The sequence below is a fragment of the Procambarus clarkii genome, chromosome 38, assembly GCF_040958095.1.
Source record: "Procambarus clarkii isolate CNS0578487 chromosome 38, FALCON_Pclarkii_2.0, whole genome shotgun sequence".
In the NCBI taxonomy this organism is placed as follows: Eukaryota; Metazoa; Arthropoda; class Malacostraca; order Decapoda; family Cambaridae; genus Procambarus; species Procambarus clarkii.
The window spans coordinates 36703997-36721647 of record NC_091187.1 but is presented as its reverse complement, the minus strand read 5'-3'; the positions used below and the strand labels follow the sequence as shown (position 1 = coordinate 36721647).

General features: G+C 38.2%; 1 pseudogene; it reads left to right on the top strand.

The window, feature by feature from the left end:
* The window catches only part of LOC138372334 (voltage-dependent T-type calcium channel subunit alpha-1G-like), an 83500-nt pseudogene that overhangs the window by 34184 nt on the left and 31665 nt on the right, over positions 1 to 17651 (top strand).

Below are 17651 nucleotides of genomic sequence, written 5' to 3'. Positions count from 1 at the left end.
GCTATCACGGGTTGCTTCCTAGGGGTTGAGGCCTGGTCGAGGACCGGGCCGCGGGAACACTAAAAAGCCCCGAAATCATCTCAAGATAACCTCAAGAAGATCCTACATCACTACACATAAGGGGCATGACTGGCCGACCCCTCACAGTGTTCAAGAGAGAACTGGATAAGCACCTCCAAAGGATACCTGATCAACCAGGCTGTGACTCATACGTAAGTCTGCGAGCAGCCGCGTCCAACAGCCTGGTTGATCAGGTTGGCAACCAGGAGGCCTGGTCGACGACCGGGCCGCGGGGGACGTTAAGCCCCGGAAGCACCTCAAGGTAACCTTAAGGTATCCTACGCTGGACACGTTCAAGTGAATTTATATCCATTCTATAGTACGGCGACCAAAACTGAATTGCATAATCTAAATGGGGCCTAACCAGAGCAAGATATAGCTGAGGAACCACACCAGGTGTCTTGTTACTAACGCATCGATTAATAAATCCCAGTGTCCTATTTGCCTTATTACGAACATTCATGCATTGATCCTTTTGTTTTAAATTCTTACTAATCATAACTCCCAGATCCCTTTCGCAATCCGACTTCACAATCTCAACACCATCAAGCTCGTATCTTGTAACTCTGCAAATCATCACTACCTAGCCTCAGAACTTTGCATTTATTAGCATTAAACTGCATCTGCCAATCCCTTGACCATTTCAAAACCCTATCTAGATCAACTTGAAGTGAAGTGATTATAAATGGCCGTTCATGTTTAACAAATTTGTTATCTTTTTATTCTAGCATTGTTGAGGCAGTTGATAGTGGTAAGGATTGCGATGTTGTATACCTTGACTTTAGCAAAGCTTTTGATACAGTGCCACATGAAAGACTGATTAAAAAAATAGAGTCTCATGGTATTGGGGGTGCTATATTAAGCTGGATTAGGGCATGGCTATACCAAAGGAAACAGAGAGTTAGTATAAATAGAATCAAGTCAGAGTGGGAAAATGTTGTAAGTGGAGTGCCTCAAGGCTCTGTCCTGGGACCTCTGTTGTTTATAATATATATAAATGATTTAGATTCAGGTTTGAGTAGCAACATTTGCAAATTTGCCGATGATACGAAAATCGGTAGGGAAATTAATTCGGAGGAGGACTCACTATCACTTCAAGTTGATCTAGATAGGGTTTTGAAATGGTCAAACGATTGGCAGATGCAGTTTAATGCTGATAAATGTAAAGTTCTGAGGTTAGGTAATGATGATAGAGTTACAAGATACGAGCTAGATGGTGTTGTGATTGCGAAGTCGGATTGCGAAAGGGATCTGGGAGTTATGATTAGTAAGAATTTAAAACAAAAGGATCAATGCATAAATGTTCGTAATAAGGCAAATCGGACACTTGGATTTATTAATCGCAGCGTTAGTAACAAGACACCTGGTGTGGTTCTCAAGCTATATCTTGCTCTAGTTAGGCCCCATTTAGATTATGCAGTTCAGTTTTGGTCGCCATATTATAGAATGGATATAAATTCACTTGAACGTGTCCAGCGTAGGATGACTAAGTTAATTCCCCAAATTAGAAATCTTTCATATGAAGAAAGATTAACAAAGCTTAAGTTGCATTCACTGGAAAGGCGAAGAGTTAGGGGTGACATGATAGAGGTTTACAAGTGGATGAATGGACATAACCGGGGGGATATTAATAGGGTATTAAAAGTATCAACACAGGACAGAACACGAAACAATGGATATAAATTGGATAAGTTTAGATTTAGGAAAGACTTGGGTAAATACTGGTTCAGTAACAGGGTTGTTGATTTGTGGAACCAATTGCCGCGTAACATTGTGGAGGTGGGGTCCCTCGATTGTTTCAAGCACGGGTTGGACAAGTATATGAGTGGGATTGGGTGGTTATAGAATAGGAGCTGCCTCGAATGGGCCAATAGGCCTTCTGCAGTTACCTTTGTTCTTATGTTCTTATGTTCTTATGATAGTGAGTCTTCTTTCGTGCCAATTCCCCACCGATCTTCGTATCATCTGCAAATTTGCAGATGTTGCAACTCAAACCTGAATCTAAATCATTTATATATATTATAAACAACAGAGGTCCCAGGACAGAGCCTTGAGGCACTCCACTAACATGAACCCTGCGATAGGTGACGTAAAAGGGGATTTCGATGTGGATTTAATATATAACTTATTTAAGAATATTCTAAACAAAGCACAGGAACATTGTATACTATACAAATTGAATAGATCGAATACTAATGACCCAAAGTGGATAACAAATAATTTGAAGAACCTTATAGGTAAAAAGAGAGCTTGGTACAAAAGGATTAAGAATGGGAAGTCAGTTTAGAACAGGAATTCATACAACTGGTTAGAAATGTTAAAAAAGAGATTAGGAAAGCAAAAATAAACTATGAAGTTCGCATAGCAGAGCAAGCAAAGACAAATCCTAAAGGGTTTTTTCAGTTATATCGAACTAAGACTAGGGAAAGGATAGGTCCATTAAAAACTGAGACAGGTCAAATAACGGATAATGACAAGATGAGCAGTATTTTTAACAAATATTTTATATCTGTATATTATATGTGTTATATTATCATAGCAATATGGAAGTTGTAGTGAAGGATCTGGTGACTCTAGTGGGAGCCCTGAGGACAGAGTTGGACTCTCTGCGGGAGGAGGTGCGTCAGCTGAAAGAACAACGAGAAGTAACGAAGGAGGAGACCAGTAGTAAAGGGACCTCGTCTTGGAGAGTTGTGAAAGACAGGGGCCTTAAGAAGACTTTGATAAAGCCGCCTTCAAACGCCATAGCAACTTCTAATTCATTTGACGTTTTGGAGGACGAGTGCTGTGGTGAGACTGTGGATCGCGCAAAAGGGAAAGCAACGAAGAGCAAGGAAGCGCAGGCCCCCTCAGAGAGTAAAGGAAGTACCTAAGCAAACCTTAGTTGTGGGAGATTCCCAGATAAGGTATTTGGATAGAACGTTTTGTGCTAGAGATAGGGGGAACAGGTTAAGGGTTTGCTATCCCGGAGCTGGCATTGGTGATATTATAAACAACATGAAGGACCTGGTGACAATATAACAATGTGCTTTAATATACTTACTTATCTCTCTCATCTCATTTTTCTCTTGTAATGTATCTTTCATTTATCAATTCTGATTGAAATTACCTACTTAAAATTATCTGCTAGATTAAGGACCTGCCCGAAACGCTGCGCGTTCTAGTGGCTTTACAAGAATGTAAATACTGTACTATCCAATGTATTCTCACAAACCCAAAGTACCTTCTTGTATATATATAAATAAATAAAAAAAAAATAAACATGAATGATATTATGGCTGGAAATGGGAACAATCCCATTATTTGCATTAGCGTGGGAGGAAATGATGTTGGTCGAGTTAGGAGTGAGGAACTGATTCAGAGGTATAAAACAGCCATAGAATTAGTTAGGAGCAAGGGAGGAATCCCGATCATATGTGGCATTCTTCCAAGAAAGGGAGTGGGTAATGAATGGATATCGAGGGCACTTGGTGTCAATTGCCGGCTGGAAAGATATTGCAAATCAAATGCAATATCTTTCATAGACAACTGGGAACACTTCTATGGAAGAAATTAAATGTATGCTCGTGATGGGGTGCCTCTATAGAGAGCTGGGGTTGTTGCTGTTACGAACTCGTTGGAAGAAGTGGTTAGAGGTGTTTGGGTTTAAACTGTTAGTAGTTAGAGGTATGGGAATTGATTTGGAGGAAGTAGGTAATAAAAGTATGTGTTTGTGGGAGAAAGGAATCGGCAAAATGATCAGGGAAAGAGACGGGCCTCAAAATAACAATTCACTTAGGGTATATTACACTAACAGTAGAAGTCTAAGAAATAAAATTAACGAATTAAATGCTCTTGTCTGCACAGAAAAAATAGATATTATTGCACTTACCGAAACGTGGATGAATGTAGAAAATAGAGAACTATTAGCTGAATATCAAATAAATGGATTTAAACTATTTCACACAGATAGATATATTAGACGAGGAGGTGGAGTAGCCATATATGTTAGGGACAATTTGAAATGTAGTCTCAAAGAGGGAATCAAAACTGAGCCACACACAGAAACTATTTCGATAGAATTAAACGAAAAAGCTAATAATATTATAATAGGAGTTATATATAGGCCACCAAATTTAGACAGAATGGAAGCAAAGCACCTATGGGATGAAATATCTAGAGCATCTAGATCTAACAGTATTTATGTCATGGGTGACTTTAATTTTAGCAGTATAAACTGGTTGAACAAAACAGGGAATAGTGAAGCAGAAGATTTTCTAGAATTAATTGACGATTGCTTTCTTACGCAACACATTAAGGAACCAACACGGGAAAATAATATTTTAGATTTAGTGTTAACTAACAGGGAAACACAAATTAATGACATCGAAATAGGGAGTGAGCCAGGGAACAGTGATCACAAAGAAATCAGATTTAGCATAGAATGGAATAGACCAGTAGGAGAAAATTCTGTTAAAGTGCCAGATTTTCGAAAAGCTGATTTTAATAGCCTAAGAAATTTTTTGGGTCAAATTGATTGGAAAGTCTTGGGTATGGGGTGTGGGCCGGTCTTGGAGCGAGACATGAACCCAGCGATAGGTGACGTAAATGGGGATTTCGATGTGGATTCAATATATAACTTATTTAAGAATATTCTAAACAAAGCACAGGAACGTAGTATACCATACAAATTGAATAGATCAAATACTAATGACCCAAAGTGGATAACAAAGAATTTGAAGAACCTTATAGGTAAAAAGAGAGCTTGGTACAAAAGGATTAAAAATGGGGAGGTCACTTTAGAACAGGAATTCATACAACTGGTTAGAAATGTTAAAAAAGAGATACGGAAAGCAAAAAGAAACTATGAAGTTCGCATAGCAAGGCAAGCAAAGACAAATCCTAAAGGGTTTTTTCAGTTATATCGTACTAAGACTAGGGAAAGGATAGGTCCATTAAAAACTGAGACAGGTCAAATAACAGATAATGATGAAGAGATGAGTAGTATTTTTAATAAATATTTTGTATCTGTATTTACTAAAGAGGAACTTAACAATATGCCTTCAGCCGAACAAGTCTATGTGGGTGGGGACGAGGACAGGTTGACGAGTTTAGCAGTTTCCAGGGAGGATGTTCTTAAACAAATAGTAAAACTCAAACCAAACAAATCCCCAGGGCCGGATGAAGTGTTTGCCAGGGTGCTTAAAGAATGCAAAGAGGAGCTTTGTGACCCACTGTCAACCATATTTAATAAATCAATAGAGACAGGCAGAGTGCCAGAGTTTTGGAAAGTTGCTAATGTGATACCAGTTTTTAAGAAAGGAGATAGATCACTTGCGTCTAACTATCGACCAATTAGCCTAACGTCTATTGTGGGAAAGTTACTCGAATCTATAATAGCAAATAAAATTCGTCTTCATCTTGTAAAACATAAATTAATAATTGAGTCGCAACATGGTTTTATAAATGGCCGTTAACATAAGAACATAAGAACAAAGGTAACTGCAGAAGGCCTATTGGCCCATACGAGGCAGCTCCTATTCTATAACCACCCAATCCCACTCATATACTTGTCCAACCCGTGCTTGAAACAATCGAGGGACCCCACCTCCACAATGTTACGCGGCAATTGGTTCCACAAATCAACAACCCTGTTACTGAACCAGTATTTACCCAAATCTAAACTTATCCAATTTATACCCATTGTTTCGTGTTCTGTCCTGTGTTGATACTTTTAATACCCTATTAATATCCCCCCGGTTATGTCCATTCATCCACTTGTAAACCTCTATCATGTCACCCCTAACTCTTCGCCTTTCCAGTGAATGCAACTTAAGCTTTGTTAATCTTTCTTCATATGAAAGATTTCTAATTTGGGGAATTAACTTAGTCATCCTACGCTGGACACGTTCAAGTGAATTTATATCCATTCTATAATATGGCGACCAAAACTGAACTGCATAATCTAAATGGGGCCTAACTAGAGCAAGATATAAGAACATAAGAACAAAGGTAACTGCAGAAGGCTTATTGGCCCATACGAGGCAGCTCCTATTCTATAACCACCCAATCCCACTCATATACTTGTCCAACCCGTGCTTGAAACAATCGAGGGACCCCACCTCCACAATGTTACGCGGCAATTGGTTCCACAAATCAACAACCCTGTTACTGAACCAGTATTTACCCAAGTCTTTCCTAAATCTAAACTTATCCAATTTATACCCATTGTTTCGTGTTCTGTCCTGTGTTGATACTTTTAATACCCTATTAATATCCCCCCTGTTATGTCCATTCATCCACTTGTAAACCTCTATCATGTCACCCCTAACTCTTCGCCTTTCCAGTGAATGCAACTTAAGCTTTGTTAATCTTTCTTCATATGAAAGATTTCTAATTTGGGGAATTAACTTAGTCATCCTACGCTGGACACGTTCAAGTGAATTTATATCCATTCTATAATATGGCGACCAAAACTGAACTGCATAATCTAAATGGGGCCTAACTAGAGCAAGATATAGCTTGAGAACCACACCAGGTGTCTTGTTACTAACGCTGCGATTAATAAATCCAAGTGTCCGATTTGCCTTATTACGAACATTTATGCATTGATCCTTTTGTTTTAAATTCTTACTAATCATAACTCCCAGATCCCTTTCGCAATCCGACTTCGCTATCACAACACCATCTAGCTCGTATCTTGTAACTCTATCATCATTACCTAACCTCAAAACTTTACATTTATCAGCATTAAGAACATAAGAACATAAGAACAAAGGTAACTGCAGAAGGCCTATTGGCCCATACGAGGCAGCTCCTATTCTATAACCACCCAATCCCACTCATATACTTGTCCAACCCGCGCTTGAAACAATCGAGGGACCCCACCTCCACCACGTTACGCGGCAATTGGTTCCACAAATCTACAACCCTGTTACTGAACCAGTATTTACCCAAGTCTTTCCTAAATCTAAACTTATCCAATTTATACCCATTGTTTCGTGTTCTGTCCTGTGTTGATACTTTTAATACCCTATTAATATCCCCCTTGTTATGTCCATTCACCCACTTGTAAACCTCTATCATGTCGCCCCTAACTCTTCGCCTTTCCAGTGAATGCAACTTAAGCTTTGTTAATCTTTCTTCATATGAAAGATTTCTAATTTGGGGAATTAACTTAGTCATCCTACGCTGGACACGTTCAAGTGAATTTATATCCATTCTATAATATGGCGTCCAAAACTGAACTGCATAATCTAAATGGGGCCTAACTAGAGCAAGATATAGCTTGAGAACCACACCAGGTGTCTTGTTATTAACGCTGCGATTAATAAATCCAAGTGTCCGATTTGCCTTATTACGAACATTTATGCATTGATCCTTTTGTTTTAAATTCTTACTAATCATAACTCCCAGATCCCTTTCGCAATCCGACTTCGCAATCACAACACCATCTAGCTCGTATCTTGTAACTCTATCATCATTACCTAACCTCAGAACTTTACATTTATCAGCATTAAACTGCATCTGCCAATCCTTTGACCATTTCAAAACCCTATCTAGATCAACTTGAAGTGATAGTGAGTCCTCCTCCGAATTAATTTCCCTACCGATTTTCGTATCATCGGCAAATTTGCAAATGTTGCTACTCAAACCTGAATCTAAATCATTTATATATATTATAAACAACAGAGGTCCCAGGACAGAGCCTTGAGGCACTCCACTTACAACATTTTCCCACTCTGACTTGATTCCATTTATACTAACTCTCTGTTTCCTTTGGTATAGCCATGCCCTAATCCAGCTTAATATAGCACCCCCAATACCATGAGACTCTATTTTTTTAATCAGTCTTTCATGTGGCACTGTATCAAAAGCTTTGCTAAAGTCAAGGTATACAACATCGCAATCCTTACCACTATCAACTGCCTCAACAATGCTAGAATAAAAAGATAACAAATTTGTTAAACATGAACGGCCATTTATAAAACCATGTTGCGACTCAATTATTAATTTATGTTTTTCAAGATGAAGACGAATTTTATTTGCTATTATAGATTCGAGTAACTTTCCCACAATAGACGTTAGGCTAATTGGTCGATAGTTAGACGCAAGTGATCTATCTCCTTTCTTAAAAACTGGTATCACATTAGCAACTTTCCAAAACTCTGGCACTCTGCCTGACTCTATTGATTTATTAAATATGGTTGACAGTGGGTCACAAAGCTCCTCTTTGCATTCTTTAAGCACCCTAGCAAACACTTCATCCGGCCCTGGGGATTTGTTTGGTTTGAGTTTTACTATTTGTTTAAGAACATCCTCCCTGGTAACTGCTAAACTCGTCAACCTGTCCTCGTCCCCACCCACATAGACTTGTTCGGCTGAAGGCATATTGTTAAGTTCCTCTTTAGTAAATACAGATACAAAATATTTATTAAAAATACTACTCATCTCTTCATCACTATCTGTTATTTGACCTGTCTCAGTTTTTAATGGACCTATCCTTTCCCTAGTCTTAGTACGATATAACTGAAAAAACCCTTTAGGATTTGTCTTTGCTTGCCCTGCTATGCGAACTTCATAGTTTCTTTTTGCTTTCCTTATCTCTTTTTTAACATTTCTAACCAGTTGTACGAATTCCTGTTCTAAAGTGACCTCCCCATTTTTAATCCTTTTGTACCAAGCTCTCTTTTTACCTATAAGGTTCTTCAAATTCTTTGTTATCCACTTTGGGTCATTAGTATACGATCTATTCAATTTGTATGGTATACTACGTTCCTGTGCTTTGTTTAGAATATTCTTAAATAAGTTATATATTGAATCCACATCGAAATCCCCATTTAAGTCACCTATCGCTGGGTTCATGTCTCGCTCCAAGACCGGCCCACACCCCATACCCAAGCCTTTCCAATCAATTTGACCCAAAAAATTTCTTAGGCTATTAAAATCAGCTTTTCGAAAATCTGGCACTTTAACAGAATTTTCTCCTACTGGTCTATTCCATTCTATGCTAAATCTGATTTCTTTGTGATCACTGCTCCCTAGCTCACTCCCTATTTCGATGTCATTAATTTGCGTTTCCCTGTTAGTTAACACTAAATCTAAAATATTATTTTCCCGTGTTGGTTCCTTAATGTGTTGCGTAAGAAAGCAATCGTCAATTAATTCTAGAAAATCTTCTGCTTCACTATTCCCTGTTTTGTTCAACCAGTTTATTCCGCTAAAATTAAAGTCACCCATGACATAAATACTGTTAGATCTAGATGCTCTAGATATTTCATCCCATAGATGCTTTGCTTCCATTCTGTCTAAATTTGGTGGCCTATATATTACTCCTATTATAATATTATTAGCTTTTTCGTTTAATTCAATCCAAATAGTTTCTGTGTGTGGCTCTGTTTTGATTCCCTCTTTGAGACTACATTTCAAATTGTCCCTAACATATATGGCTACTCCACCTCCTCGTCTAATATATCTATCTGTGTGAAATAGTTTAAATCCATATATTTGATATTCAGCTAATAGTTCTCTATTTTCTACATTCATCCACGTTTCGGTAAGTGCAATAATATCTATTTTTTCTGTGCAGACAAGAGCATTTAATTCGTTAATTTTATTTCTTAGACTTCTACTGTTAGTGTAATATACCCTAAGTGAATTGTTATTTTGCGGACCTTCTCTTTCCCTGATCGTTTTGCCAATTCCTTTCTCCCACAAACACATACTTTTATTACCTCCTTCCTCCAAATCAATTCCCATACCTCTATCTACTAACAGTTTAAACCCAAACAAACACCTCTAACCACTTCTTCTAGCGAGTTCGCAACAGCAACAACCCCAGCTCTCGATAGATGCACCCCATCACGAGCATACATTTCATTTCTTCCATAGAAGTGTTCCCAGTTGTCTATGAAAGATGTTGCATTTGATTTGCAATATCTTTCCAGCCGGCAATTGACACCAAGTGCCCTCGATATCCATTCATTTCCCACTCCCTTTCTTGGAAGAATGCCACATATGATCGGGATTCCTCCCTTGCTCCTAACTAACTCTATGGCTGTTTTATACCTCTGAATCAGTTCCTCACTCCTGACTCGACCAACATCATTTCCTCCCACGCTAATGCAAATAATGGGATTGTTCCCATTACCAGCCATAATATCATTCATGTTGTTTATAATATCACCAATGCCAGCTCCGGGATAGCAAACCCTTAACCTGTTCCCCCTATCTCTAGCACAAAACGTTCTATCCAAATACCTTATCTGGGAATCTCCCACAACTAATGTTTGCTTAGGTACTTCCTTTACTTTCTGAGGGGCCTGCGCTTCCTTTCTCTTCGTTGCTTTCCCTTTTGCGCGATCCACAGTCTCTCCACAGCACTCGTCCTCCAAAACGTCAAATGAATTTGAAGTTGCTATGGCGTTTGAAGGCGGCTTTATCAAAGTCTTCTTAAGGCCCCTGTCTTTCGCAACTCTCCAAGACGAGGTCCCTTTACTGCTGGTCTGCTCCTTCGTTACTTCTCGTTGTTTTTTAAGCTGACGCACCTCCTCCCGCAGAGAGTCCAACTGCATTAAACTGCATCTGCCAATTTTTTGACCATTTCAAAACCCTATCTAGATCAACTTGAAGTGATAGTGAGTCCTCCTCCGAATTAATTTCCCTACCGATTTTCGTATCATCGGCAAATTTGCAAATGTTGCTACTCAAACCTGAATCTAAATCATTTATATATATTATAAACAACAGAGGTCCCAGGACAGAGCCTTGAGGCACTCCACTTACAACATTTTCCCACTCTGACTTGATTCCATTTATACTAACTCTCTGTTTCCTTTGGTATAGCCATGCCCTAATCCAGCTTAATATAGCACCCCCAATACCATGAGACTCTATCTTTTTAATCAGTCTTTCATGTGGCACTGTATCAAAAGCTTTGCTAAAGTCAAGGTATACAACATCGCAATCCTTACCACTATCAACTGCCTCAACAATGCTAGAATAAAAAGATAACAAATTTGTTAAACATGAACGGCCATTTATAAAACCATGTTGCGACTCAATTATTAATTTATGTTTTTCAAGATGAAGACGAATTTTATTTGCTATTATAGATTCGAGTAACTTTCCCACAATAGACGTTAGGCTAATTGGTCGATAGTTAGACGCAAGTGATCTATCTCCTTTCTTAAAAACTGGTATCACATTAGCAACTTTCCAAAACTCTGGCACTCTGCCTGACTCTATTGATTTATTAAATATGGTTGACAGTGGGTCACAAAGCTCCTCTCCTCTTTGCATTCTTTAAGCACCCTGGCAAACACTTCATCCGGCCCTGGGGATTTGTTTGGTTTGAGTTTTACTATTTGTTTAAGAACATCCTCCCTGGTAACTGTTAAACTCGTCAACCTGTCCTCGTCCCCACCCACATAGACTTGTTCGGCTGAAGGCATATTGTTAAGTTCCTCTTTAGTAAATACAGATACAAAATATTTATTAAAAATACTACTCATCTCTTCATCACTATCTGTTATTTGACCTGTCTCAGTTTTTAATGGACCTATCCTTTCCCTAGTCTTAGTACGATATAACTGAAAAAACCCTTTAGGATTTGTCTTTGCTTGCCCTGCTATGCGAACTTCATAGTTTCTTTTTGCTTTCCTTATCTCTTTTTTAACATTTCTAACCAGTTGTACGAATTCCTGTTTTAAAGTGACCTCCCCATTTTTAATCCTTTTGTACCAAGCTCTCTTTTTACCTATAAGGTTCTTCAAATTCTTTGTTATCCACTTTGGGTCATTAGTATTCGATCTATTCAATTTGTATGGTATACTACGTTCCTGTGCTTTGTTTAGAATATTCTTAAATAAGTTATATATTGAATCCACATCGAAATCCCCATTTAAGTCACCTATCGCTGGGTTCATGTCTCGCTCCAAGACCGGCCCACACCCCATACCCAAGACTTTCCAATCAATTTGACCCAAAAAATTTCTTAGGCTATTAAAATCAGCTTTTCGAAAATCTGGCACTTTAACAGAATTTTCTCCTACTGGTCTATTCCATTCTATGCTAAATCTGATTTCTTTGTGATCACTGCTCCCTAGCTCACTCCCTATTTCGATGTCATTAATTTGCGTTTCCCTGTTAGTTAACACTAAATCTAAAATATTATTTTCCCGTGTTGGTTCCTTAATGTGTTGCGTAAGAAAGCAATCGTCAATTAATTCTAGAAAATCTTCTGCTTCACTATTCCCTGTTTTGTTCAACCAGTTTATTCCGCTAAAATTAAAGTCACCCATGACATAAATACTGTTAGATCTAGATGCTCTAGATATTTCATCCCATAGATGCTTTGCTTCCATTCTGTCTAAATTTGGTGGCCTATATATTACTCCTATTATAATATTATTAGCTTTATCGTTTAATTCAATCCAAATAGTTTCTGTGTGTGGCTCTGTTTTGATTCCCTCTTTGAGACTACATTTCAAATTGTCCCTAACATATATGGCTACTCCACCTCCTCGTCTAATATATCTATCTGTGTGAAATAGATTAAATCCATATATTTGATATTCAGCTAATAGTTCTCTATTTTCTACATTCATCCACGTTTCGGTAAGTGCAATAATATCTATTTTTTCTGTGCAGACAAGAGCATTTAATTCGTTAATTTTATTTCTTAGACTTCTACTGTTAGTGTAATATACCCTAAGTGAATTGTTATTTTGCGGACCTTCTCTTTCCCTGGTCGTTTTGCCAATTCCTTTCTCCCACAAACACATACTTTTATTACCTCCTTCCTCCAAATCAATTCCCATACCTCTATCTACTAACAGTTTAAACCCAAACAAACACCTCTAACCACTTCTTCTAACGAGTTCGCAACAGCAACAACCCCAGCTCTCGATAGATGCACCCCATCACGAGCATACATTTCATTTCTTCCATAGAAGTGTTCCCAGTTGTCTATGAAAGATATTGCATTTGATTTGCAATATCTTTCCAGCCGGCAATTGACACCAAGTGCCCTCGATATCCATTCATTTCCCACTCCCTTTCTTGGAAGAATGCCACATATGATCGGGATTCCTCCCTTGCTCCTAACTAACTCTATGGCTGTTTTATACCTCTGGATCAGTTCCTCACTCCTAACTCGACCAACATCATTTCCTCCCACGCTAATGCAAATAATGGGATTGTTCCCATTACCAGCCATAATATCATTCATGTTGTTTATAATATCACCAATGCCAGCTCCGGGATAGCAAACCCTTAACCTGTTCCCCCTATCTCTAGCACAAAACGTTCTATCCAAATACCTTATCTGGGAATCTCCCACAACAAATGTTTGCTTAGGTACTTCCTTTACCCTCTGAGGGGCCTGCGCTTCCTTTCTCTTCGTTGCTTTCCCTTTTGCGCGATCCACAGTCTCTCCACAGCACTCGTCCGTTCATGTTTAACAAATTTGTTATCTTTTTATTCTAGCATTGTTGAGGCAGTTGATAGTGGTAAGGATTGCGATGTTGTATACCTTGACTTTAGCAAAGCTTTTGATACAGTGCCACATGAAAGACTGATTAAAAAGATAGAGTCTCATGGTATTGGGGGTGCTATATTAAGCTGGATTAGGGCATGGCTATACCAAAGGAAACAGAGAGTTAGTATAAATGGAATCAAGTCAGAGTGGGAAAATGTTGTAAGTGGAGTGCCTCAAGGCTCTGTCCTGGGACCTCTGTTGTTTATAATATATATAAATGATTTAGATTCAGGTTTGAGTAGCAACATTTGCAAATTTGCCGATGATACGAAAATCGGTAGGGAAATTAATTCGGAGGAGGACTCACTATCACTTCAAGTTGATCTAGATAGGGTTTTGAAATGGTCAAAGGATTGGCAGATGCAGTTTAATGCTGATAAATGTAAAGTTCTGAGGTTAGGTAATGATGATAGAGTTACAAGATACGAGCTAGATGGTGTTGTGATTGCGAAGTCGGATTGCGAAAGGGATCTGGGAGTTATGATTAGTAAGAATTTAAAACAAAAGGATCAATGCACAAATGTTCGTAATAAGGCAAATCGGACACTTGGATTTATTAATCGCAGCGTTAGTAACAAGACACCTGGTGTGGTTCTCAAGCTATATCTTGCTCTAGTTAGGCCCCATTTAGATTATGCAGTTCAGTTTTGGTCGCCATATTATAGAATGGATATAAATTCACTTGAACGTGTCCAGCGTAGGATGACTAAGTTAATTCCCCAAATTAGAAATCTTTCATATGAAGAAAGATTAACAAAGCTTAAGTTGCATTCACTGGAAAGGCGAAGAGTTAGGGGTGACATGATAGAGGTTTACAAGTGGATGAATGGACATAACCGGGGGGATATTAATAGGGTATTAAAAGTATCAACACAGGACAGAACACGAAACAATGGGTATAAATTGGATAAGTTTAGATTTAGGAAAGACTTGGGTAAATACTGGTTCAGTAACAGGGTTGTTGATTTGTGGAACCAATTGCCGCGTAACATTGTGGAGGTGGGGTCCCTCGATTGTTTCAAGCACGGGTTGGACAAGTATATGAGTGGGATTGGGTGGTTATAGAATAGGAGCTGCCTCGTATGGGCCAACAGGCCTTCTGCAGTTGCCTTTGTTCTTATGTTCTTATTTGCCTTTGCTTGCCCTGCTATGCGAACTTCATAGTTTCTTTTTGCTTTCCTTATCTCTTTTTTAACATTTCTAACCAGTTGTACGAATTCCTGTTCTAAAGTGACCTCCCCATTTTTAATCCTTTTGTACCAAGCTCTCTTTTTACCTATAAGGTTCTTCAAATTCTTTGTTATCCACTTTGGGTCATTGGTATTCGATCTATTCAATTTGTATGGTATACTACGTTCCTGTGCTTTGTTTAGAATATTCTTAAATAAGTTATATATTGAATCCACATCGAAATCCCCATTTACGTCACCTATCGCTGGGTTCATGTCTCGCTCCAAGACCGGCCTCCACGATATACCCAAGACTTTCCAATCAATTTGACCCAAAAAATTTCTAAGGCTACTAAAATCAGCTTTTCGAAAATCTAGCACTTTAACAGAATTTTCTCCTACAGATCTATTCCATTCTATGCTAAATCTGATTTCTTTGTGATCACTGTTCCCTAGCTCACTCCCTATTTCGATGTCATTAATTTGTGTTTCCCTGTTAGTTAACACTAAATCTAAAATATTATTTTCCCGTGTTGGTTCCTTAATGTGTTGCGTAAGAAAGCAATCGTCAATTAATTCTAGAAAATCTTCTGCTTCACTATTCCCTGTTTTGTTCAACCAGTTTATTCCACTAAAATTAAAGTCACCCATGACGTAAATACTGTTAGATCTAGATGCCCTAGATATTTCATCCCATAGATGCTTTGCTTCCATTCTGTCTAAGTTTGGTGGCCTATATATAACTCCTATTATAATATTATTTGTTTTTCGTATAATTCTATCCAAATAGTTTCTGTGTGTGGCTCAGTTTTGATTCCCTCTTTGAGACTACATTTCAAATTGTCCCTAACATATATGGCTACTCCCCCTCCTCGTCTAATATATCTATCTGTGTGAAATAGTTTAAATCCATTTATTTCATATTCAGCTAATAGTTCTCTATTTTCTACATTCATCCACGTTTCGGTAAGTGCAATAATATCTATTTTTTCTGTGCAGACAAGAGCATTTAATTCGTTAATTTTATTTCTTAGACTTCTACTGTTAGTGTAATATACCCTAAGTGAATTGTTATTTTGAGGCCCTTTTCTTTCCCTGATCATTTTGCCAATTCCTTTCTCCCACAAACAAATACTTTTATTATCTCCTTCCTCCAAATTAATTCCCATACCTCTATCTACTAACAGTTTAAATCCAAACAAACACCTGTAACCACTTCTTCCAACGAGTTCGCAACAGCAACAACCCCAGCCCTCGATAGATGCACCCCATCACGAGCATACATTTCATTTCTTCCATAGAAGTGTTCCCAGTTGTCTATGAAAGATATTGCATTTGATTTGCAATATCTTTCCAGCCGGCAATTGACACCAAGTGCCCTTGACATCCATTCATTTCCCACTCCCTTTCTTGGAAGAATGCCACATATGATCGGGATTCCTCCCTTGCTCCTAACTAATTCAATGGCTGTCCTGAATCTCTGTATTAGTTCCTCACTCCTAACTCGTCCAACATCATTACCCTGCACTAATACAAATAATGGGTTTGTTCCCATTTCCTGTCATAATATCATTCATGTTTCCAACAATATCACCAATTCAAATTAAATTGAATAGATCGTATACTAATGACCCAAAGTGGATAACAAAGAATTTGAAGAACCTTATAGGTAAAAAGAGAGCTTGGTACAAAAGGATTAAAAATGGGGAGGTCACTTTAGAACAGGAATTCGTACAACTGGTTAGAAATGTTAAAAAAGAGATAAGGAAAGCAAAAAGGAACTATGAAGTTCGCATAGCAGGGCAAGCAAAGACAAATCCTAAAGGGTTTTTTCAGTTATATCGTACTAAGACTAGGGAAAGGATAGGTCCATTAAAAACTGAGACAGGTCAAATAACAGATAGTGATGAAGAGATGAGTAGTATTTTTAATAAATATTTTGTATCTGTATTTACTAAAGAGGAACTTAACAATATGCCTTCAGCCGAACAAGTCTATGTGGGTGGGGACGAGGACAGGTTGACGAGTTTAGCAGTTACCAGGGAGGATGTTCTTAAACAAATAGTAAAACTCAAACCAAACAAATCCCCAGGGCCGGATGAAGTGTTTGCTAGGGTGCTTAAAGAATGCAAAGAGGAGCTTTGTGACCCACTGTCAACCATATTTAATAAATCAATAGAGTCAGGCAGAGTGCCAGAGTTTTGGAAAGTTGCTAATGTGATACCAGTTTTTAAGAAAGGAGATAGATCACTTGCGTCTAACTATCGACCAATTAGCCTAACGTCTATTGTGGGAAAGTTACTCGAATCTATAATAGCAAATAAAATTCGTCTTCATCTTGAAAAACATAAATTAATAATTGAGTCGCAACATGGTTTTATAAATGGCCGTTCATGTTTAACAAATTTGTTATCTTTTTATTCTAGCATTGTTGAGGCAGTTGATAGTGGTAAGGATTGCGATGTTGTATACCTTGACTTTAGCAAAGCTTTTGATACAGTGCCACATGAAAGACTGATTAAAAAAATAGAGTCTCATGGTATTGGGGGTGCTATATTAAGCTGGATTAGGGCATGGCTATACCAAAGGAAACAGAGAGTTAGTATAAATGGAATCAAGTCAGAGTGGGAAAATGTTGTAAGTGGAGTGCCTCAAGGCTCTGTCCTGGGACCTCTGTTGTTTATAATATATATAAATGATTTAGATTCAGGTTTGAGTAGCAACATTTGCAAATTTGCCGATGATACGAAAATCGGTAGGGAAATTAATTCGGAGGAGGACTCACTATCACTTCAAGTTGATCTAGATAGGGTTTTGAAATGGTCAAAGGATTGGCAGATGCAGTTTAATGCTGATAAATGTAAAGTTCTGAGGTTAGGTAATGATGATAGAGTTACAAGATA